Below are 26,595 nucleotides of genomic sequence, written 5' to 3' on the forward strand. Positions count from 1 at the left end.
AATCCCTTGTGTGCCCGTTTGCTTAAAGTGCAGTATTGGGGAGGGGGGTTAGCCGATTTTCGAGGTGTTGTGTGTCTCAGTTCGCCTGGCTAGGAAAAGGGATTCCCTTCCCCTTGCACTTCTCAGGTGAGGCAATGCCTCGCCCTGCTTCAGCTCTCCCTGGTCGGGCTGCAGCAGCTGACCAGCACCGATTGTCCGGCACTCCCCAGTGAGATGACCCCAGTACCTCAGTTGAAAATGCAGAAATCACCGGTCTTCTGTGTCGCTCACGCCGGGAGTTGGAGACTGGAGCTGTTCCTATTTGGCCATCTTGCTCCGCCCCCCCCTCTAAAATAATTCTTGACGGATGAATATAGTATTAGAATTCTATGTGACAAATTAATTCTGATAAAATATACAAGAGGACCCAGGCTCTTAACCAAATTGATAAAGAAGTTTCTATTTTTTTAATTGTATATTGCCATTTATAGAATCCCATTTTACATTTTAAAATTAAAGTATTATTAATCCCTAATTTCTTGTTTTAAAACTGTGGAACTTTAGCTGTCCCAAAGAGCTTATATTAATTTTCCAAAATCACGCAACTAGTTAACGGTAAACTGAGATTAGAACTAACATTATCTAACTCTGATTCTTGATCCAGTGCACTTTCCACTACTCCAGGCTTCCTCAATATATGAATCTCCAAATTTTCATAACACAAATGTATGTCTGTTGAGAAGTAAGAAAATATTAATTTCTAAAAGGATTAAAAAATCTAGTTTTATTTGCATTTCACTACTTACCTCAAGTTACACTACAATTCTTTCATTGACCTGGTTTCAGACCTTGTCTAATATTTCTCAAAGAGCTCATCAGCTGCAAAACTAAACCATGAAAGGCTAGATAGAAACTTGGCATCTAAGAAGAGAATTTTTTTAAAGCCTAGTATTCTTTCTAAGATACACTAATGTAATAGCCAAGATGATGAGATAACTGTGAAAAGCCAGTAGGGATCTTGAATTGAGATGTATTCTTTGAAAGCCTAACTATGCTCTTATGGTGCTCTCAAAATCAGTAGTGTCTTATGAGGCATCACAGCCTGAGACTGGCTTTGAATGATCTCACCAAGAGTTTCAAACAGACTGATTTCTTTCAGTGTTCACTGTGTCCTGTGGTGATTAAGAGATTATTGAAAAGAAAAGGTTTCTCTCTTTAACAAATGGTGGATTATTGTGGAAATAATTTTTTTTTTTTTGTCTTTGTGTAGTCATACCTTAAAGCATACATTGCATGCTAAGTTTCAGGGCTCAAAAAGTTCTAATGGTCTTCCACGTTTCAATTTTATGCCATAAAATTGAAGTTGCTGGCAAAATGCACAGCATCACTGGCTTTATCAGCTCCTAGGCTTTTATAATGTCTATATAGTACAGGTTTTTATAGTTGAAGATTTCTCAATAAAAGATAATAGTGTGACCGTTTCATTAAATAATAAGCTTGGCTATAAGGCCTCTGAACAGGTAAGGCTCTATTTAAATGCTAATTATCATAATTATAAACCATTTGGGATACAGCTAACTGTGGATACACTGACATACAACTTTTTTATCTAAAAGAGAGGATAATAACCATGGGTAAAACTTGTTGGTTCTTGTAAGAATCAACCTGAGATAACCCTCAATTAGAAATGTTTATATACAAATTCAGCCAAAAGAGGTCTAACACATAGGTCAAATAGGTAAAAAATTATTTGGTGTACATCGAAGAAGGACCCCCTCTCCCACCCCGACACATACGTCTTGTCAAGAAATAATGGCCTTAAAGACCCCTGACAGCTGCCTGAAAGTCTGCCAATGCATTTATTCACTAACTTTTTTGATTGCCTACTATGTGTCTTGCACTGAGGGGATAGAAAAATGAATAAGAAACAATTGCTGCTTTCTAGAAGATAGTAAGATAGGTAAAGAATGGAAACAATTATTCAGAACAAAGACAATAACAAGGGTTGTAGATAAGGTAAGGAGATGTTAACATCTAAATGTTGGGGGAGTGAGCATTGAGGAAGAAGAAGAAATAGAGAAGGTGAATTTGAATCTTCTCTTGAAGGATGGACATAATTTAGACACATAAATATATAGACATGGGAGAAGGGGCATTCCAGACTGAGAGAACTGGGTAAATTAGAGTTGTTTGTTATTAAGAGATATAAAGTAAAATAGTTTACATATTGTAGAATACATAGTTCAAAGTATTATGCATGGAATCTTAAGCAAATCAAAGCAATAAAGCATCCTTCTTTACATTTAAACATAACTACAAAAAAGGTAGCAAGGTAGCAACACAGATTAGATAAAAGAGCACTGCTTATTGAGTAAGGAGATTTGGATGGCTCTTTGTCATAACAGTGGGGAGTTTGGGCTCTGATTTGTCTTCCTCACATCTAATTAAATCTCTACTTTGCATCCAGAGTAACTTTTCCAGACTACGTAATTAATTCCGTTATTCTTTGGTAGATTGTTATATTAATCCCCTCCCCTACTCCAAGGAATCATGCCTCCTGGTTATCACACACTTATGTAGTCTGTTCCTACCCTGACTGAGGACTGAGACAAGTGACTTAATTTAGGCAGAGAAACACCAGCAAACATGACACAAGGCAGAGGCTTGATATACACTTATTCATTGGAATTTTACCTCTGGAATACTGCCATTACCATGTGAAGAAGCCTAAGCTGAGAGTAAGGAGGAGAATGTGGATGCCGCCAAGGTAGGATGTTGCTAAAGATTTGGGGATTTTAAAATAGCTATTAAATATTGTCTCACCTTGACTCAATGACATCAGGCCACATAATTTTGTACTGTTTTTTCATCACATTCAATCCTTTTTTTTTTTTTTTTCTTTTTGAGATGGAATCTCACTCTGTCGCCCAGGCTGGAGTGCAGTGGCATGATCTCAGTTCACTGGAACCTCCCCCTCCAGGGTTCCAGCAATTCTCATCCCTCAGCCTCCTGAGTAGCTGGATTTACAGGCATATACCACCATGCCTGGCTAATTCTTGTATTTTTAATAGAGATGGGTTTCACCATGCTAGCCAGGCTGGCATCAAACTCCTGACCTCAAGTGATCCGCTTGCCTCGGCCGTACCAAAGTGCTGAAATTGCAGGCATGAGCCACCATGCCCAGCTCATCACATTCAATCTTAATCCCCTGTTCTCTAAATATACACCATGAGTTCTCTGTTATTCAGGTAAGAAAATACAGGTAACTCAGTGAAAGATAGTCATTGTGGGTAGAAAAGAATACAAAACAGGTGTTATTAGTGATGTCAGATTAACAATGCCACCTTGATGAATTGATTGTTGGTAATAAATTCAGTCATCTATGTGTTTATTCTTTAATTCACAGAGTAATCATTTATTCAGACATTTGTGAAAAGTTTACCATGTGTTGGACACTGTAGGAACAGAGAAAGGAATAAGACAGGCTCTTCTAAAAAGCAGAGAAATAAAAGTGGATATATTGGTTGCACTCAGGCTTATCTGAAACAAATGAGAAATTCCTGGATATTAGTATAAAACAACATTAAATGTAATTTATTTATTTTACTTTTCTAACATCTTCTCAATATAGTCACACAATACATTTCACTGTATAAAGTACATTTTACACCTCTTCTTCATCCCAAGCTAAATTAAGAAGGCTATTGTTTCTGAAATAGTGGTAATCAATTATAAAGGTGTTGTTAAGGTAGAGCCACATATTCTTCCTAAATTTTAAGAATATTGTACAGTCTGATATGTTAATGTTTAAGAAATTAACTGATATCTTCTGATAAAATGTATTTAATGCACAGTACATGTGCCATTACATTTAATAAAACTAAAAAGTACCAACTTCCATAGAAGTTAATTGGAGGCACTTTAATTCTATGTAGAGAACGTTGCACACTTTGAATGCAAGTGCCAAAAATTTAGGCTTGTAGTAGGGTTCTACATTCCACTTGGTGTTTTAGTGTGCATCCAAATTATTGTGTTATTTAATGTTATTTCTTTTTTTTTCTTTCTTTTTTTTTTTTTTTTTTTTTTGAGACGGAGTCTCGCTCTGTCGCCCAGGCTGGAGTACAGTGGAGCAATCTTGGCTCACTGCAAGCTTCGCCTCCCGGGTTCACGCCATTCTCCTGCCTCAGCCTCCCGAGTAGCTGGGACTACACGCGACTGCCAGCGCGCCCGGCTAATTTTTTTGTATTTTTAGTAGAGACGGGGTTTCACCGTGTTAGCCAGGATGGTCTCGATCTCCTGACCTCGTAATCCACCCACCTCGGCATCCCAAAGCGCTGGGATTACAGGCGTGAGCGCCCAGCTGTGTTATTTCTTAATAATGTTCCAAGTGTCTTTCAAAGAGAATAGAAAAGAAGGTGCAAAGTTAGAACAATATGTAGATTTCAGTAAAATCTGTTACAATCGGTTATTTTAATGGTGTGATTGCAGATAATTTAACGTTGATGTATTTATCATTGCATTTACAATGCTTTAAGATACATATCATGCATTGGATTTCACAATGAGTACATCATTTTCCATGGATATTTGCTGTATGATAGCAGACTAGGAGCACTCTACAAGTTTTCACCTCATTAAAACCTACTTTAAAAATGAATGGATCATCAAATACATGCAGAGTGACAATTTTATAATGAAACTGTTGTGTGTATTAGTGTTGTACTTGTGGCATCTGAGTTAATCACAGATTTAAAATCCTATGAAATTTTTACTTGAAAACATTCTGTCCATATATGACAATCTATGCTGGTTATTTTACAATTTTGATTAATAACAAATCATTCTGCATTTTCTCTAAAATTTATATCTTGACATTGTGATGTAAGAGTCTAGTTGTGTTTCATTTTAAAGAATAAAATATGCATGGAGTTTCATATGAAGAAATTATAACAATAAAATAAACATAGGACCATTTATCTGGCATGCTAATTTTAGCCTTTATTCCATCCAGTTATACTTGGGATTGTGATTCTGCTCATAAACTTGTGTCAAGCAATGGATGGAAAATTTTTGAGTAGTGTTGATGCCTTTTACATTGTTCTGCTTCTCTTGCTATTCAGCAATGCCCATGTTGATGTACCTGTATATTAGCATACATAAATTGAACTTAGTTTAAAAATGTCGATTGCTTGTTTTAGGGCAAATGCTATGTTGGTACAAAGGATCTAAGCTGAAAAACATATCTATTCTGTCATCATTGAACTTGAAAGTTTATAAGAAAAACAAGCAAATCAATAGGTACAAAAGACATCTACCCATTCAGGAAATTCTGTTAACTCTCTTGAATGTATGCGCAGAATTAGACTATTTCTGACTATCACTACCACTGCCATCTTGATCCAAATCATTCTTATCACTCATGTGGACTATCATAGTAAATTCCTGATTCATCTCACTGTTTCTGTTCTTGCTCCTCCCAACCCTTTGTCCTAACCTCAAAAAAGTAACAAAAGTTGTTAAAAAAATAAAAGTCAGATTATATGACTTCTACACTCAAAACCTTCTAATGGCTTTCTGAATCATTTGCAATAAAAGTCAAATGCAATTGTCTACAAGGCCCTACGTCATCTGGTCTCTGTGAAAACTGTCAGATTCCTTCTCTTTCTGGTTTACTCTATTCCAGCCACAAGGGAGCGTCTGTTTTGTTCCCAAACACTCTAAACATGCCCATTTTTAGGCCTTTGCACTTGCTGCTCCCTCAAGTTGAAACTGTCTTCCCCCATTCCATATGACTGTTCTTCTCATTTCCTTCCACACTCAAATATTATCCTATTAGTGAGTCCTTCCCTGACCATTGTAGGTCAAACAGTCACCCACACCCTTGCAGCTTTTCCTGTTTTTCTTCTACTGTGTTGTATTTTTCTACACATAACTTACATCTATAAATGTTCATTGTCTTGTCATACTATATGTAAATACTCTCAGTATAGAGATTTATATATTTTATGCACTGCTACAGCTATGGCTTGAAAAAAACGTCTATTTTTCTAGTATTTATTACTCCTACTTTCATTGTTTTCACCTGTTGTTTATTTGGTAAATCTTTCTTACTTTTGAAAATCTTTCTGTAAAATCTTTGTCTTTTAATATTGGCCTTTAATAGAATCACATTCATTACTATAACTGTTATTAAATTTTATTAATTTCTGATTTTATACTCTTTCTACTTTACTGATCTTTATATATTTATACATTTTGATATTTTCCTTTCTATATATTTCCTATATAGACTAATTTTCTTTGTTTTTCTTTTCCCAGTGATTTGAACAATATATATCCCGTTCTTGGTTTTAAATTATGGTCATCTTTATATTTTATAAATCATTTTTAAACCTACTTTCTCTACTTAATATGAGTGAGACAAGAGTCCTAGCTTTTTGCCAAGCTACAGCTACTACTAGTATGCAGACATTCTGGTTTGCCTTCCAGAAGGGAATATGCTTTAGATAGTTGTCCTGAGGAGTTTTGTGGACACAAAGAACAGAAAGAATCGTCAGTGTGGGAAGGGGAGGTCTTCTAGGATGGCCCAGTCTAAGATTGATCCCAGGTTCCACCTCAAAGTTTCGATGCTGAGACCTTTGGAGGAAGGTGTTGTAAGTGGGAGTCACATTTACCCCTTTCACCAGAGTATCTCTGGTTCTCAAGCGTCCAAATATAGTACATGACTGGGGAAAGGGAGCTCACTGGGGAAAGGGAGCTCTTCTTGCTTTAGCATGAAGCATAGCATAGCACTAAAATTCAAAGACGTGAGGAATTTAAAAAGCAGAGTCAAATTTTCAAGTGAAGGATTGGTAGCAACGTCGGGTGATAACCTTGTATGTCATTGTAGGCTCTACCAAAAGGAACCTTAGTGTGGTGCCTTTGAAGGGCTACACTAATGATGGAGAGTAACAAGCAGAGCTGAAGAAGGAACTGTGGAACTAGCACAGAGCAACTGAAAAGAAGTCTTGGTTAGCATGTGTGACATAGTTTGGGGTGCCTAGAAGTTACTGGAGTAGATTCTTCCAAAAGGTAGAGGCTTTACACTAGTAGGTGTGACAGTGGGAAGGTGGCTTATATAGTCAAATCCAAGAACCAAATTATAGCTTTGCATTCCTCTGATAAAAACCAACAAAATTAATATGCTTCTGTTTCCCCTTCCTCTTCTACTCAATATTTTCTAGTGTAATTGAAACTGGATACGTGAATTTTAATTGATTTTTTTCTTATTCTTATATTAAATATCTTCTTTTCAAGAATAATTTTGCCCGTACGATTTAATTTTGTCATATTTACCACAATCATTTAGAAAAGGTCTGACTGGTAGTAATGTGCTAAGGAATTCTTTTATACTATGTTTCCTTCATTTCCGTCTTTTATTTTCTATTTATTTCTTCCACAATATGTCTTTGTGGAAGACTCCATGATGTGTGTATATTTTAAGCTTTGAATATCTGATGATTTCCTCCCATTGTTTTAAGATAGACAAAGACTTGACTAGGATGTCTCCAGCTCTTACTTTTACCTGAACTCCAGAATCCTATGGCTATCGCTCGGTCATCTCCACTCGAATGCTTAAAAGATATCTCTGTTAATATGTTACATAAGGTAATTGTGTAACATATTAACGGAGATATCTTTTAAAAATTGAAATTTCCGCGGCATAATAATGGCATTTTGATTATTCAGGGAAATACACTTGTTCTTAGGTTATATGTGATGAAGTATTAGGTGTTGTAGCAACTATGAAAATGTACTGCTCAGATCTCCTGTAGATAGGAGCAAAATTGATTACCCTAGTGGCTATATGTCAAGTAGCTCCCTGATCAAGCCAAGGTAACCTTCATGCTGCTTCCAGTCAGTGGCTGTGCACAGTGGGTGGACTAATGCAGGCTCATGCCCTCAAGAAGTAGGACCCCATTAACAGATGACTTTGGCTCAAGACTTCCCATTGGCCTAGCCAAAACTTACTTAGAAATGTGCTGTGTTCTGAAATATTTCTCCCCAATCTCCTCTTCTTCTCCCTGTTCTTCACAGGAGTCTCAAGTATCTCTCAGTCTTCTTCTGCTGCCCCAACCATTTATTTCTTGCAGCTCGCACAATACATCTCTTGTAAGCCCAATCTTATACTGGCATCTACTTTGCAGAGGGTCTGAACTAACAGGGTTACATGCTATGATGTCCAAGTAGTTTAGGAGAAAAGTCTGTGTGTGTGTGTGTGTGTGTGTGTGTGTGTGTGTGTGTGTGTGTGTGTCAGAGAGACAGAGAGAGAGATGAGAGAGAGAAAAGAGAAAGGAAGGAAGCAAATATCTCAAAATATTAATAATTGATACATTTAGGAGGATAATAACTTGTATTAATTGCATTATTCTTTTTTAGATTTGAAAGTTTTTAAGTAAAATGTGGCTGCTAAAAAATAAAAATTTAAAAATTACAAAAAAAAAGATATATGAAGCTCAACATGTGTATTGACGAGACATCTATTTCTAACTTCAATGTCTATTCTCTTCAGTAACAAATCTCTGATTTTATTTGAGGCACATTGCATTCAGCCTAAATTTTATTTCAATTAAAACATCATCTGACTTTTACATTCAAGCAATGGAAATACAAGTAAACGTGTTCTGTGGGACTGTGGGAAGTCTTCCTAAAAGGTAGGAGGTCTCTCCTTTTCACCCTCTCCTTCAGGGCTTCCTGAACTGTGTATGTGATTGCTAGAGCTCAAGCAGCCATCTTTGAACATGAGGCAATGCATCAGAAAGGGCAGAGGAGCAAGAAAGAAGGCGTCACAGTTCCTAACGAATGAAGTTACCGCATCAGCCATAGAATCCTGCCTCTAGGACTCTGAAACATAAAAGAGAAATAAACTCTTATTTAGTTGAAGAAGTTGTTATTTGGTGTCTTCAATTTATTTAGACAGCTGATTCTAATGCTTTTTTCTTTTGTGATAATTTATTTTATAGCTCTCTAGTAATTTTCATCTTCAAAAACTAATTTGAGGTGATATGAGATTTCAAAAGCATTTTCAAAAGAATTTTATTATTGTCCAATGTGAATTATCTCTCTTTATTTGAATGTTAAATATTATAAAATAGTCAATTTTACATAGCAAAGAGCATTTCTAATTGGCTAAAAATTTAAGGAAAATGGTTGGCATTTACAGCTCAACCTAATCTTACACTGATATTCTGTCCAAACTAACGACTCGATTTCCATCTTAACCTCCTAAACAAAATTCTCCCTAGCCCATTCTTCTAGATGCTCGAGGAAAACAAAAACAAAACAAACACACATAAAATCATCGTAAACTCCCTTTTATTTAAGTCAGTTTCTTTCTTAGATGTTTATAGGATACCTTCAGTCATTGCAATGTTTTATAATTCGCTAGGATATGCTTAGGTGTGGCTGATTGCTCCTACTTAGCAGGTGGGTAATAATCACAAAGAGGCGTTTAGATGCTTTCTCATAATTCCTTTTTGTTTCTGCTGTTGCTGTTTTAAAGTTCTGGGTTTAAATTAACAAAGAAATATTTTTTAACCAGTCCATCTATATTAGTTTCCTGTGGCTTCCGTAACAAATTACCAAAACTTGGTGGCTTAAAACAACAGGAATCTATTCTTTCACAGTCCTGGAGGGCAGATTCAAAGTTAAGGTGTCAGCAGGGTGGTTCTCTGTCTAGAGGCTCTAGGGAAAATTCTGTTCCTTGCCCCTCTTGTTTCTGGTGGTTCTTGGTCACATCACTCCAATCTCTGCCTCCTTCTTCGCATCACCTTCTCCTCTGTGTGTCTGTGCCTTCTTCTTTTCAAGAACACTTGTCATTGGATTTAGGACCCATCTCGATAATACAAGATGATCTCATCTCAAAAAACTTAATTACTTAATTATCTGTTAAAACTTTTTCTCCAAATAAGATAATATTCACAGAGTCTGGGGATTAGGAGGTGGTCTTATCTTTTGAGGCCACCATTCAACTTACTACACTATCCATGCTACGATTAGGGGTGTTTTCTTTGAAAGATCAGCCAATCACTGATTTGTGCTATTGTGTATTGAGTGTCTATCATAATGCTATTGTGAATTTGTGTATATGTGTGTTTTTGATGTGTGTACATTGTGTATGTGTTTTGTTTTTCTTTGGTGCTTCAAAAGGAAGCTTGAGGGTACCCAATAGCTTGTGTCTACAAACTAGATATTCTGCATATATATGAAATAATATAATCCATTATTTTTCAGGCAAAAGTTTCCATCTAGTTCTCTGCTCTCAGGCAGAAAATTTGGATAACCTACACAGGATATTACCAAAGTAGCATAACAAATGAAAGTTGCTGAAAAAAGCTAAATATGCTTTCATTTATGCATTAAAGACACATCTCTGGGATGACTATGATGTTCCAGGAATCATGTTAAGTATAGAAATGATTACGATACATATATATTGTATTCACAGATTTCATAATGTATTAAGAGGGTGTGATACAACATAAATGGCTATACATCAAAGAAGAAAATAATAAGGATCTGAGGAGTGAATACATTCAAATGCCATAGGTGTTAGAGTGAAAAGAGAAAAGACAAAATAATTTATGGGAGACATGCACGTTGATTCCTTAATATATAGGTATGAAATGAATGAGTAAATAGATTTGGATGCATTTTTTTATGCATTTGCAACTACAAGAGAGGTAGAAATCTTTGTAGTAAAAGCCAAAAATTAAGTAGAAGTTCTACTATATTTGGAGGAGTAAAACTGCAAATAAATCATTTGCTATGTTTAAATTAATATATTTTAAAACTGCCGTTTGAAATTGAGCATTTTAGAATTCACATAATTCATTCTGTGCATCTATTTGTTCAAAGAAAAGGAAGAAAAGAACAATGTAGGACTCTAGAAAGACTGCCAGAGGAAGTTACTGGGATTTGCGCCCATGCAGTGTCTTCCTTGAATTTCACTTTGCCTTTGAGGATAAGAACAGGGCTTGAGAAATACTTCAAAGAGGTTTTCTGGCCAGCTATGTTTTGCCAAGCTCTCACAGCTTTCTCAAAGCTTTCAAAATTATTAAATACCAACATACATCTCCTACACTTTTACTTTATCAGGAGAGAACACTGCAAGCAGCATCACAGCCTTCAGAATTCTTTATCATGTCATAAAGCAGCTGCATTCAAACTGCAATGCTTCCACTCAAGCCATAACAAGGCAACGTTGACATTAAGATGCAATGTTCTGCAGATGCCAGTTTTAGCAATAGCTATAAGTGTCAGAGAGCATTATCACATGGTAACTCTTTCAAGTTTGGAATGTGACTTTTATCAATCTTTGAAAATGATTTCAAATTTACATGCCACTTTAGATGGAAAAAAATGGCTAATTCATATCTATATTGTCAGGAATTTTAATTAGTTTTGTTCTTTTCTTATCTTAACCCATTTATGCTGGAGGTTGCAATTTTTTGAATTTTTACATGAGTGAAAAATCAGACCTTGGCGATGATCTTGAGCAGTATGATATAAATAACTCCCACATGCTTAGCGTTCCAATAATGGAACACTAGGCATAAGTGGGTTTAAAAATATCTTTTCTCTATCCATAGTCAGCATCAGTTACTTATCTGCTTTTAGGTGGAAGAGCAATTACTGGAATTGTCTTGAGTCTCTGTGAAGTCTAAAGGCTCTTCCTGATATTTGACAAGCCCCAGAACACTGCCAGCATGAATAACATTTACTGAACGTCCAGCGTGTAAAAATCAAAATCAAAACCTTACAGACTTCTAATCGCAAAGATTTAAATAACAAAAAGGATGATTCACGTTTTAAAGGTGCTTACAGCCAAGTCGGGGTTCAGAAGTACACATAAATGATGAATGATTACATTTATGTAGTGCTTTGCAAATTACTAAGGTCTTATAGACTTATTGCTTAATCCTTACAATAACCTGGCAAGATAGCGCTTAGAGATAAGAGAAATTGAGGTAACATATTTAGAGATAAGCAATTTGAGGTAATTTTTTAAAAGAAAAGCTATTTATTGGCAGAGCTGTGGTAAAGTTTAAATCTTTTTTCTCTAAATTCACTGTTCTTTCTACACTATAGTATGAATTAAGTGCTGTAAGAATTTAAATCGGAAAGAAAGATGATTGTAAAATGGGAAAATGGTAGAGACTACACAAGGATGAGTGACTTAGCTTGATTGCTTAGGATAAGAGGACTGACATCACCTGAATACCTGGCAGGGGTAAAGACATAAGCCATTCCAGGTCATTGAGGAAGGGGATGTGCTGGGCCTTCGCAGGCCCACTGTGTAGCATACCACTCTCAGCACTCTTAACATGGAATGGCAATCATTAAAAAATCAGGAAACAACAAGTGCTGGGGAGGATGTGGAGAAATAGGAACACTTTTACACTGTTGGTGGGATTGTAAACTAATTCAACCATTATGGAAAACAGTATGGCAATTCCTCAAGGATCTAGAACTAGAAGTACCATCCCATTACTGGGTATATACCCAAAGGATTATAAATCATGCTGCTATAAAGACACATGCACACGTATGTTTATTGTGGCACTATTCACAATAGCAAAGACTTGGAATCAACCCAAATGTCCATCAGTGACAGACTGGATTAAGAAAATGTGACACATATACACCATGGAATACTATGCAGCCATTAAAAAGGATGAGTTTGTGTCCTTTGTAGGGACATGGATGCAGCTGGAAACCATCGTTCTCAGCAAACTATCGCAAGAACAGAAAACCAAACACTGCATGTTCTTACTCATAGGTGGGAACTGAGCAATGAGATCACTTGGACTCGGGAAGGGGAACATCACACACCAGGGCCTATCACGGGGAGGGGGAGGGGGGAGGGATTGCACTGGGAGTTATACCTGATGTAAATGACGAGTTGATGGGTGCTGACGAGTTGATGGGTGCAGCACACCAACATGGCACAAGTATGCATATGTAACAAACCTGCACGTTATGCACATGTACCCTAGAACTTAAAGTATAATAAAAAAATAAATAAATAAAAACATGGAATGGAGTCCTGGTCACCAAACTCCCAGGTTTTCAACCTTCTGAAAGCATTTTTCCAAGTTGGTTAAAATTTGAAAAACCAAGAGTCACATGCAAGTTAAGGAGGAAAGAAGAGCCCTGGATTGCTATTATTATTTATTTATTTTAATTTTTTCAGCACAATTGCTTCTTTTCAGAAACCTACTCCTCATAATAAAGGACATTTTAAACTGGGGCGATAAATATGTACTCACTCACAGCCTTTAGAGTCATAATGTGCTAATACCTTCTGTAAGAGTTAATATCTTAAGGTGATTTCTACCTAAGGTTATGTATTCTTTTGCTCACTATTTAAGATTGTTCACACATCCCCTTTACCTGAAATAAAGTGAAGGTATATGTATATTTTTTATTACTCTGTGAGGAATATCTCATTTGATTTTTTTATTTCTATCCTATTAGAAAGCAACCAATTAATTCTCCAATGCAGGTATTTTATTTCCATTATTTATTTCTTTATTGGGAAAACACTATATGTCAGGTTTAAGCTAGATGATTTCTTCCACAAGTATTATTTCATTTCATCTTTATTAAAAATCTCACATTGCTAAAGAAGAGAAATGTGAAGCTTAGTCAATTAATTTCTTCCCCTGGATCACTCAGTGAACTAAATGGCAGAGCTGATATTTGAACCCAAGTCTCCACTTCACAGTCCCTTACTCTTGCCACATTCCACAAGAGCTCTCTAACCAAACTTCAGGTGCCTGAGTTTAGGGCCACTTCAACTCATCATCTGCTGGAGACCAGCCACTGAAATTAATGTTTGCATTTGTTTTCTTGACTATACAGGGTATGTGGGTAATCTTTATAAGATTCTTGTTTCCATTACCATGGAGTTAAATAGAACAGTAAGACACAAATCAAGACAAACGCGTGCGCGCGCACACACACACACACACACACACACACTAAATTCTTTAGGAACGAAATGTTCTGCGGCAGAGATAAAGTACAGAATACAAAGTATCCGCAACGTGCTGGATAGCCCATAGACATCTTTAGAATACTAATCATGTGTCACTTCCATGATGCATACAAAGTCTCAGCAGCTTTTGGTAAACTTGGATAAAATCACTGGTAACTTTCGGCTTTGTTTCAGTTAGTGGATTCATGAGTAACCTGATCACATAAAGACATCATCATGAAATATGCATAGGGTTGAACTGTTTAGTCACACATCACATTTTCTATTAACACATTCTCATTAGATTTTCTAAACACTATCAGGGTAATTCATCCTTTCACGCTTCAGCTTATCTCCTCCTTCAGATGCCACAGGCCACTTCCACCACCACTTCCCCTCCCAGCCTTCCCACATGCACACACCTCACCTCTCCCCTTCATGTGGCCCCTCTTTCTTTTGTCTCTCCATGTTCCAGACTTTTCCTTAATCATCATTTTTGTGCCCTTTGTTGCACATACTTTCTGTAGCTTATAGACCGCACTCTTCTAACACTCATTCTCCTTACTTCCACTAAAAACAATATTCAAAACAGATGTTCCCAAATTAATTCAACAAATTAGAAATCTAGGCCATACTTTCTAATTTAACTTTACTTAGATCATTCTGTGTGACCTGTCAAAGCATATGTGGAGGAAAGTAAATGAATTTGGAAACCAGCAAAATGTGGATTCTAATCATAATTCTGACACTTTATCAAATGTGTGACCTTATACCTCAGTAGTAAAGATGAAATATTAATATTACCATATAAGGGATACTGTGGAGACTAAATGAGATGAGGAATTCAAAGTACCTCGCTGCGTTACCATACTGCAGTTGCTTAACCTTTCTTTGATTACATTTCTTCATATAGTTTAACTGTTTAGTCACACATCACATTTCTCCTTACACATTCTCATTAGATTTTCTAAACACTATCAGAGTCATTCATCCTTTCATGCTTCAGCTTATCTCCTCCTTCTTCATATTTAAAATTGCATAATAATTATATATCTCATTGGGTTGTGTGAATATTAAACTGGTTAATATGTATTGCTTACAACTATGCCCAGCACAGAGTAATACTTATCAGTATAATTACTTAATGCCTAACATCATGCTTACCATTGAAAGGAGAGCTACTGTAGTTCTACAAATAAAATGTTAGAAGACAAAGTCTTAGATTATTGATTTGTCAAGTGGAGATAAGTGCATACTATTGAATTGAGTAATATCTAGAAAGCATGATGGACACATTAGAATAGATTTGAAAATAGAATTGTTAGGACATGGTGACATTTTATGAGGGGGTTGAGGAAGAGCTTGGAATCAAGGAAGGCCCCCAGTTTATAACTGGGTAACTAAATTCATGGTGATATCTTTCACTAAGAGAAAAAACAAGCTTTGGTTGAGAAGAAGGAGGGCTCAAAGGCATTATGTGGTGTAATATAAAGCCTAAAAGATTCCATTGGATTTTAACCACACAATAGTTTACACTAGAAAGGTTTATTGGAGTGGTGAAGACAAAATGAGACTGTAGTGGATTGAAGAGGGGATGGTCAGTGAAGATGTAGAAGCAGTAAACCCTTTAAGAGTATTGATTATAAAGAAGAGAGAAATAGAGGCTGGGCACAGAGGCTTGCACCTGTTATACCAGCACTTTGGGAGGCCAAGGTGGGCAGACCCCTTGAGGTCAGGAGTTTGAGACCAGCCTGGCCAACATGGTGAAACCCCATCTCTAATAAAAATATAAAAATTAGCCAGGCATGGTGGCAGGCACCTGAAATCCCCACTTCTTGAGAGGCTGAGGCAAAAGAATCACTTGAACCCAGGAGGCGGAGGCTGCAATGAGTTGAGAGATCTTACCACTGTGCTCCAACCTGGATGACAGAGTGAGAGTCCATCTCAAAAAAAAAAAAAGAGAGAGAGAGAGAGACATAGAATGTTTCTCAGAAGGTTACTTTGAAGAGTCAAGATGTTATATCAGTAACTATATTGATTTTCACAACCATAGTGTTTCTTGAGCTGCTATAGTTTGCTCGGATAGGGACAAATTATACAAAGTGGCTTAAGAATACTTTTAATCTACCTGGAGAAATATGAGATATGTGTAAAGAGAAAAATGGTAGTAAGAAGAGAGAACATATACTAAGTGCCATATGTATGGAACTGAAAATAGTTATAAGCATTTAGTCTCAATTGGTGCAGGCTAGAATATTTGGGCAAGGATTCAAACAACAGGCAAGACAAGTTTGTTTTAAAATAAGGACGAGGAACATGTTGGTCAGGAAGGTCATGAGGCAGGAGTCATTGGTGTGAGTAGAACTTCAGACAGAGGGGCCTGGCTTAGGCATGGCAGTCAATGATTAGAGGGATAAAGTGAAGAGTGTTTAGTCAGCTCATTTCCTCATCTGAACTGGAAAGGTGAGCTTGTTGGAAAGCTGTGTCCTGCACAATATCCAGCAATGTAGTAAAAGTCAAATAAATATTTCATAAATATTTATTGAGTAAATGTTAAATATGTAGAAAATCTATAGATAAGAATTTTCCTGGAGTAACACTAAAGAAAAGGGGAAAATTAAGTCACAAATTGGATATTTATAAAAAATATGAAACAACAATTTGGTCTGATAAGAATTCAATTCTAGGGAAAGTTGCTGCTAAATATAACCACCCCATAAAATTCTCCCATTCTTCTGATTCTTTCTTGCCCTTTACTCCGCCAGTGTCAGGAATACATTTTAATTCAGTATGAATTCACTGGTTACCAATAACTCTCCTGGCATGGTTCTTGTTTTGGTAGAGCTTATAACCTTATTGGAAACAGATGCTATGAAAGCCGGTATGAGAAGAAATTATCAAGCAGGGTCCTGAAATATGGGGATATTTATTTAGAAAAAAAGTTGGAAGCAAATTCAAACTTGGAGGAGGCACCATGAACAAAGGGAAGGAGAGAAGCAAGAAGGAGCTAGAGGGTATTCTGGGGACAGTCACATAGCATTGATGAAGGGTTAGAGCTAAAATAGCCCTAAACCGTCATGGTTGATAACTTACATTCCTGTGACTAATACTTCTAGCTCACAGGGATGGACTATCTGGTGTCTTGAAAAAAATAAACAGCTTCTCTTCTGAGCAACTGAGGAGACGCTGAATGGTTCAGTGAGTTTAAAAAAAAAAGATATGTTCATTTCTTGTGAATTTTCAAAGTGTCCTTGATGGAAGGCATATGGGACTAAATACATTTTTAACCTGCCCTTTTGCAGACACATGGGCATTTAGTTTCCCTGTGTTCACTAAGGGGAGATGGAGATACCATAGTAAAAGCTATAGTTTCAGATTAGTCCAGTAGGTAAAAGCAGTTTCCTTTCTTGAGTTACCAACAAATCCTTGCTTTGCAAGGAACTGCAAACATTCCCCTGAAGTCATACTTTTTAAAACACTCATTTGTGGCTCCTTCTGAGAGGTTAGAAGAAAAGACTCCTTAGAGGTCAGGCTCTGCAGGAGCAAAGCCTCCGCTCGTCAGAGATAGAGCTGTCTCGCCTGCTCTATTGGAGTTGCCCAAGTCTGAGGCTTCTCTTCTTAATACAGAAAACCTTGTTTGTTGATAAAACCCAGCTCTCCTCACAGCTGTTATTTTTAAGCTCAGCCCTCCTCTGCTTGACACATGATACACCTACACCAGGGTCTTCTAACAGGAAACTTGGCACACAAAATGTCAATGGCATCTTTTTTTTCTCTTACTCATCTTTCATATAATTTTTCCTTTAATCTCTCCTCTCCCTGGCCTTGTTTTGTTTCCCTCACTTACCCACTAGTGTCTAGGATTGAATTTTAACATGCAGAGATGGAGAGTATTAACAGACCTTTTATGTCTGGGTGTTGAATAGGTGCGCAGAAGGTCCCTGGCACATTGCCAAAGAGTTATTCTTGGACTTGGTTTCTTAAATGTGAGTGAGAAGAATACAGTAACAATTTTGTACAAATGGATACCCTGTAGTTAGTGCCTTTAGCATCTGTATCTCCACACTTCACATAGGCTGGAGACATGCTTAGATCCTCAGTTCAGGGGAAAAAGACTAAGTAATATAGGAAAAAGAAGAGTTATTAGTCAAATGATTCATTGGGTGGCCTTGGGGGGAAAAACATCTCTTCACATTCTTCCTTCATAGAATAAGGGATCATTTAATGATCTTTTCCTTTCAATTCTAAAATATTGCTTGCTGTATCTCCTTTTTCTCTGTCTGCTACATTTATGCTATGTAGACTTTCATATTGTTTTCCTGCCTGTCCTTTGGTTTGGAAGAATTGTGTTTGTTCATCACATGCAAATGTCCAGTGCATTTTAGGGCTTATGTACAGAGTAGGGATTGCGTAGGGACTTTGTAATTTTTAGTATATTCAAAACTGAATATTCAGAAAGGTGGCTAGGCAGCAGTATTTCGGTAATACTTAAAGAGCAAAAGTTGGAAACTTTTTTGATTTTTTTTGGCTTGATGACTTTATTTCAGTAATCAGGCTAGCTAATTATTACCTTTTCATACTTAAATGTCACATATCTTTTGCCATCTTCTTTGTTCTCTAAAGTTTTGACTGTATGCTTTATGGGAAAAAATCTCCCACACTGTTCACCTGTGACCACCAAATACAAGTTTCACAACCAATTGTTAGAATTCAAAAACCTCTGCTCATCCACAGTACCAATGCACTAGAGAAATGTTAGTCCCTATGAAGAAAAATTACCAATTTTGTTCCAATATCCTTTCTCCCTTTCTTAATTTTAAATTAAAAAAAAAACAAATTATATGTAATGAATTCATAGCTGTCATCTCTCGTGTTGTTACCTTGATTGTCACTTCAGCATTCAAAAATGTTACATTTTGCAGTTTGCATACCTAAGATTCTTCAAAAGATTATACCAAGCCAAAATGAATAAGAAATGACTGTAACCATACATAGAAATGAAAATTATATTTGCTTGTTTATTCTAGAGCACTTGCTCATAGAAACCTCAGAATCAATATCATGCATGTATGTGGTTAGATTTATTCAGTCATTATCATTCTTCCACTTGCTTTTTATGGTGTTGAGCAAATAGTAAGTGAAGAGTATGAGTTTTTTTTCCACAATACCCTCAATAAATGGGTTTAACCACAATACAAATCTTATAATCCACCTCTTCAATCCCACTGGCAATGGGACAAATCCACTAGCTTTAGAGGTAAGCCTTCAAATATACTTCTACTGACAGGCTGAAGTTTGTTTTAGGAAAAATCAAGGTTCTACAATCCTTTGCATTTATTGGAGTTTTCAGTTTCCATGGTTTCCAAGAGTTCACTGAAATTAGGCTTTCCATGTTTATAAGTCATGATCGGGGCTTTGGTAAATTCCTTTTCTCTAACCTAGATTATGTTTAAGATCTGTATATTGCTATTCCTGGATGAGTATTGGGAGCTATTGAATGGTCAACATGGCTCTTCACCTGCATGCCTCCTCTAAAGAACCAAGGATATATACAAGGAATTTCAAGGCAATCTATGTGAAGTCAAACTAGGGTTGTTTTCTGGCATCATAAAAAAATAAAATTACAGTTTGTATTTGTAGTGAAGAACTGCCTTCAAAGAGATTAATAGGAAAGCCTACACTTGAGGTTCTCTGGCCTTTGGTAAGGAGGGGAGTGCCCTGATAAAGTCTAAAAAACAGACTTCCGTAGGCTTCATTTATCTTGAGGAGAATTCTTCTGGACATGGTAGGAATCCTGAAGTAGTTTATGTTAGGCCCCAAGGTACATGAAGGTGTCAAGAATGTAGGGTGAAGTGCCCTGATGCAGGGGCTCATGCCTGTAATCTCAGTGCTCTGAGAAGTCAAGGTGAGAGGATTGCTTGAGGGCAGGAGTTCAAGACCAGCCTGGGTAATGTATTGAGACCTCATTTCTGCAAAATGTTCAAAAATTAGCCAAACATGGTGGTGTGTGCCTGTAGTTCTTGCTACTCAGGAGGCTGAGGTGGGAGGATTGCTTGAGCCCAGGAGTTTGAGGTTACAGTGAGCTATGATCACACCACTGTACTCCAGCACTCCAGCCTGGGCAACAGAGTGAGACCCTGTCTCTGTAAAAACAGAATGTCTGGTGAGGCTTTATTTGGCTATGAACTTAAAGTATGTGATTTCTCATGTTACTGTACAATTGTTATCATGTTTCTATCTGCAGCCCAAATTGTGAAACAGCCTCAGGTATTTCCTGATAGTCCAGTTACCACATAACATACATGAATAAGGAACTAATCTCCCTGAGCCCAAAGGTACTATCTCTGTTATCCTGGGGCTCAAAACCAGTACCTCCAGCAGTTGTCCTCAAGAAGATAATGACTTTATGATCAACAATTGTTATGTAGCTATGTAAGAAGCAGAGATTAGATAGGTAGGTAGATGATTGATTGATAGATAGATAGATAGATAGATAGATAGATAGATAGATAGATAGAATCAGATAAGAAAAAGACCAAAATAGGAAGCATATGAGACTATATTTGCGACTACAAGGAACTGATCTAGATGACTTGGAAGAGTTTTTTAGGAAAGGGTACAAAGATCCAAAGTAAGTGGATGTGAATTGCACTTCAAGGGTCTAGTCAGCACCTTGAAACAAATTGGAATCAGTTCAGTGTATGGGAGTCTTATGTTCAGGTATCCCACTGAGTTTGGCAGTGGCAGCTGCCAAAAGTTCATGAGGGGTTTTCAAGAAAGACTCAAGAGAAGAGAAAAATGTAGTTGCCTATTCTGAAGGTCACCAAGGTAAGACTCCCCAGAAAGGTCTGTGGCAGGAAGAGAGTCCTGAGCTATCACATAGCTCTAAGGGCAAATTGTGGCAGCCAGCAGATCGGAAGACCAGGACTCCTCAGCATCAGGTTTGAATGATTGCCTGTCAGGCAGATGTGTTTGTAAACTAATGACTTTCACAGTGTGATGAGATTGAAAATGAAGCCTAATTGCTTCCACTGATTTAACCCTTGGAATGCTTCCAGGCATGCCGATAGCCATGTGTCTTTAATCATGTGAGTTAATCACCTTCAGGGATACATCAGAAAACAGTGGCTTATAGGAAGCTTGGGAAGCATTGCAGTTGTGTTATTAAGCCTACACTTCTGGGGGCTGTCATCTCTTCAAATAAGGACGCTGAGAGGTTGGCCATGGTGCCCTTACACTAGTTTTTGTTAGTAACGACTGACATAGGCAATTACATGGCTCTGTAATTCAGAAAAAATGAATTAATATTTATGAATTTTTAAGTGACTTAAAAGAACTCCTAATGGTAGCAGAGTGAAAGTAGCAAGTCACCTTGATCCTTCTAAGGCCACCATGAACTTCAGTCCAGCTCTGAAAGAAAATCAGAATTGGAAAATGGTCTAATAATCAGGCCAGTCTGATTAATAGTGACAATTAGTATTGGACTACAGTGCATAACCAACTGATTATGAATCATTTGAGCGCTTTAGGTAAATTTTCAATACATGCAATTAAAATGAAAAGACTCATGATCCTTACATAATGACTTCATTAAATTAATTCAGTTCTGAGGTTGGGGAAAATTTTATTTTGTAGAAAGGAGCCAACAGAATTTAACTTCCATTCACTTTTGGTTAAAAGAAATCTGGAGAAAACATTTATAAGATTTAAACACAACACACACATATGCAGACACCACATTGCAAACAGCTTATTCATCTCTGAACGTGAACTGTGTTACTGAGGAAGAAAGAACTGAAGGTCAGAGCATGGATTCTATTCACATCGCTTATTTGGATGAAGTAAATCTTGCCCTCAGGTATATTTTGTATTCCACTAAGTGCATGTGTTGTTAAAGTTAAGAGAACATTATTGTGGAGTAATCTGTGAAAGACAGACACTTCAAAGAGATAAATACTCACTTCTGTTACATAAACAATTGACTCAAATCATTTGCTTCATGGTAAAAGACAAAGCTACAGCCAAATCCAAATACTGTGGTATCAATGCAGTCAGGGGAACAAAGATTCCTTTAGGTGAAACACAGTCATTCAATCAAAGCAGAAATAGTTTTGGAGAATTAGACAATAAGAGTGGAAGGAAAAGAGACTCTCTAGGGCTAAGAGTGACTTGAAATATTCCACAGTAAAGTCTGTTTCTATTGTGAGTTTTGAGTCAGAAAGACACTTTGCTTCCAAGATTCATTACTTAATACTTAATGTATACAGCTTTATTGTTTACAACAGTGCATTTGCACTTAAGTTGTACAGACATGCTGTAAGCTAGGTATTATGTGTATTAATAATAGCTAATACTTATTTAGCAGTTCAGAATTTACCAAATTCCATCTATCTCTTTTTCATTTTCTTCATTCCTCTTACAATTTTTGAAGATGAGAAAAGGAGTCTCAAAAAGTTAAAGTGTTATAATTTGGCCAAAATCACAGCACTGGTAATAGCAAAAACTAGGTATTAATTTGTCTTCTGACTCTAGGTCCTCTTTCTATGTAGTACCTCCTGTTCCTCATATTTCTTAAGACTATTTTTTTCTACTTGGTTAATGATCCTTTTTATAATAAATTCTTACATTCACTATATTATTTTCTAGGTATCTCAGAATGCAAACCACTTTAAATTTTAGATTATGTAACTTGATCATTCTTTCAGTTTGCATTTCATTCCCAATCAGACCACACTGTCTTTCTGAAGGCATACACTGTAATTTCTAGCACAGAACTTAGCCTTCACAGCAGAGACAGTAAACTGAGTCAGAAATTGGTTGAGCTAGAACTTCAACCCAAGTCCTACCATCTGGGGCAAGAAGCCAAGGAGACTGAGGGGCAAGAGATGAAAGGAGGTAAGTTACAGTAAAATGTAGAGATTTGTTCAGGTCCCCAGATTAGTAAATGCGCTTCTAGCATATCATATCTCCTATAAAGCAGGGTGATCAAAAGGAGCAATAAAGCCTTCTGAGCTGCTGACACTGCAAGGTTGGCTGAGCATGCTCATGAACTAAGCAACTTGCTTCTGAGCTTAAGCCTCACTTGACACAACAAAATCGCAAGTGAGCAAACAGCGTGGAGTATAGAAATCACATTTATTTAGATGAAATCAAAATGTTAAATGTAGAAATGCTAAAAATTACCTTAAGCATAAAGGACTTGTTGACTTTTATCTACTTAAATTCCTTTAATTGTCTTTACCAAACTCTCTGTTATCTAAAAAGCATTCCTCAGTGACTCTTCGCCCTAAAAGATGCTTCTGGATAGTTTAAGATGCAAGTGTATGTATGTGTGTGTGTGCGCACACATGCATGTGCACAGCTTATGTGTACATGTTTGTATATTATAGTATAAGTTAACTATTTTCCTTGACCTCAAAGGTAAGGGCTGAGGCACTAGCTCAACTAACTACTGACAGGTTTGCTCATCTGTCAAATCAAATCAAATTTTTCTGATTTGTCAGATTCAAATTAGAAGGATCTGACTCATGGGGCTGTTTCCACAAATGTTACAATGCTCATGAATATACTCTGCAACAATATATAACAGAGGACTGTCTTTCTCTCTCAAGATTTTACAGAAGACAAATGGCTGTAAATAAACCTCTTGGGTGATCTTTTGAAGGAAAAGAAGTCTGAGAATTCCCATCACCCTTCTATTTCTCTCTCCTGATCCTGATGATTGTCTCCCTGGTGTTGACACTCTTCATGTGCCTGGCTTACTTCCCAGGTCAAATTGCACTTTCCTTGTTTGCAGTGATTATGCTTCCTTTACCTACATTTCTTTAAAGAGCCTATGACATAGTATCCAATCTCTTGAAGGGAGGAAAGTTAGTCTTTGCCTGCTTTGCCTTGGTGGAACAGAGGTATATATTAGATTTATTTCTAATTAGCTTATTGATTTCAGTCTCGTCACCTTACAGTAACATATTGAAAACAGGTATTTTGGGCACTAGCTGGTAGGCCTGACTTCACCCAAACAAGATTTCTGGAATTTATTTCCAGACATCTAATTATAGCAGTCCTGACTCCTCCTTTGGGTATGGTTGGTCTGAAAATCAGCTTCTCCCAAAACAGGAAAGTTTTGGAGACTGAATCCTGGCTCTACCTCTTCCCAGCTATGATAAGGGACACTGATTTCACCTCTCTAGCCTCAATTATCCATCTGTAAAATAGGTATGCTAATACCATCTCCATAGCGGCTCCATGAGAAATGGAAAAACGTTGAAAACACCAGTGCCTGCTCACAGGAGACCCTCACTCAATATTTACTCCCTTCTGTCTGCATTGCCACCCTCTCTGTCACTGCTTCCACATTCCCACAATCTTTACACTGCTCCAAACTTGTAGCTCATGACATCTCTCAGTAATAAACTCTTGAACTCATCTTTAATAATAATTGCACCAGCTCTGTTGTCCTAGCTGGCTTAAGCTCCAAGCTCTTCTCCTTACCTGGTATCCTCAAACCTGACATTGCTGACCCTTCACTCAACCTCCCTGACTCTAGAGGCTTTGACTCTGGGTGTGATGCCCACTGAAGCTAGGTCACTGTGACTGATTGACACAGGTTCTCTCAGCTTCATCCCTGCCTGCTCCCCTTCATGAATTTCACTCCATATAGGAAGCACAGCTTACTTCAAAGTGGGAAAAAATGAGTGAAAGAATCTTAGAGATGGTATTACAATTTAGTTTTCATTATTACTGAGTGGTTAGAGAAGGAGTGGACAAATCCAAGACTATCTTGAAGTGAATAGAAACTTTCACTTTATTCTAGCACTTGCTAAGTTGCTCTCATTCTGCAAAGTCACTTTCATAGCATCCTTTTGGACATTTAGACCCATTTATTGCTGTGAACTCGCATTGTCCTGGGCTCCTAAACTGTCACTGCATCCTGTGTTTTATTTGACTTGTTACTGTTTTTTAAACATAAGAGTTCACTTTGAATGTGACTTCAATATGATAAATGTTATAGTTGTTTATCAGGTGCATCTAATCTTCCCAAGCATAACTCTGACTCAAGTTCCACAGACTCCCAAGTAAGCCACTATTCTATTCATAAAAGTTGCCAGGTTTTCTGGCTCTTTCTCACTGTGTATATTATTGCTTTGTAGTCAGAAGGTCAAGCTAGAATTTTGGAGGTTATCTTTGTTTTTGTTGTTGTTGTTATTGTTGTCATTGTCTTTTAGCCTCTAATATTTAAACTGCTCCCAGATATAGACACTTCTCTCAGATGTTTTGATGGATCCACTCTACTGCTTTCTTTTTTCTACTCTACCTTCGCACTTTAGTCATTTGGTAACTGCATTCTAAAGTTATTTGGAAATACCAGTCTGTGATTTCAGAGTATTAAAATATATACATAAAAACTTGTACTAGTGCTTTCTGACATCCTGCATCAAGTCCAGAATTGTTCTCTAATTTCAAATTCCCTAGCAGTTCAACACCACTTTCACCCAAATATTCCCTCATTATTTTTTAGCATGCACTGATTAATAAGTACATTTTTAGTATAATTCCTATTGCATACTACACACACTCCCAATTCTTGTCCTTTGCCAAGATTTTCCCCAATCTAGAATTCATTTCCCCAGTTGTCTCTTCCAGCCTCATCTCCTTTACACTACCGTATAAATTCAGTCTTTGCCTGTCCTGTTCACCACTATATTCCAGTATACAGAAATTTTCCTGGCACATGATAAAGTCTCAGCACATATTTATACACTTACAGACTGACTGTTCTTCAAAGCCCACTTCAAAGCTAATCCCTTTCTTAACCCACTGTATCTAGTAGTACAGTGTGTAGATGCACTTTTTGTGTTGCATTTGAACTTCCAGAGAGCTCCTGGTGCTGTAGCATTCTCTGACAGGACAGTCTCGTTCTCATCATGTATATTCATTAGTAATTTGTGGTTAAAGACATCATGTTGGAGGTCTCTGTTTTGTTTGACATCCTGGGATACTTCTACACCACGCTACTACAAGAAATATGATTTTAACGTATTTTAGATTTTCTGTAATTTAAAAGAAGATTATCTATACTCCAAAGATAAAATCAGTAGCAATTACAAGAGAAGTTCAAAAGTAACTTTTTTTGTAACAGTCAAGTCAAGGTGGGAAAGCAATTATATAAAGTGATTCAATATCATATTGGACCCACTCAAGATTAAGAAATAGTGGTGTTTTTCATGTTTTGACCATGAAGCAAAATAATTAAGGATAAAGGAACATTATGTAATTTATTATAAAATAAATATAATATAGCCCATATGCACTAAAAAAAATCCAGTGGCAATCTCCTAATACTGAAAACACTCATTTACAAGCCAAATGTGAAATGAGCATCAAAGACATATGATAAGAAGCATTCAAAGACAATCTTGGACTATCATATGCATATCTGTAAGATAGTCCACAACTAAATTTACTAATTTTGGGGAAGACTAACCTCTCCTTGGACTATCTCAGCTTTGATTTACTTCTTAAAAAGGACACTCTTTTTTCTGCCCTTATTGAGGTATAATTAACAAACAAAAGTTATACATATGATGTACAAGGTG

At 36.9% G+C, this 26,595-nt stretch overlaps 1 protein-coding gene across 2 annotated transcripts in view; it reads left to right on the forward strand.

Annotated features, from left to right (window-relative positions):
- Window positions 1-26,595, forward strand: part of TNNI3K (TNNI3 interacting kinase) — a 344,598-nt gene that overhangs the window by 211,102 nt on the left and 106,901 nt on the right. The window lies entirely within an intron of this gene.

This window comes from Rhinopithecus bieti, unplaced genomic scaffold (genome assembly GCF_001698545.2).
Source record: "Rhinopithecus bieti isolate Rb0 unplaced genomic scaffold, ASM169854v2 scaffold_973, whole genome shotgun sequence".
In the NCBI taxonomy this organism is placed as follows: Eukaryota; Metazoa; Chordata; class Mammalia; order Primates; family Cercopithecidae; genus Rhinopithecus; species Rhinopithecus bieti.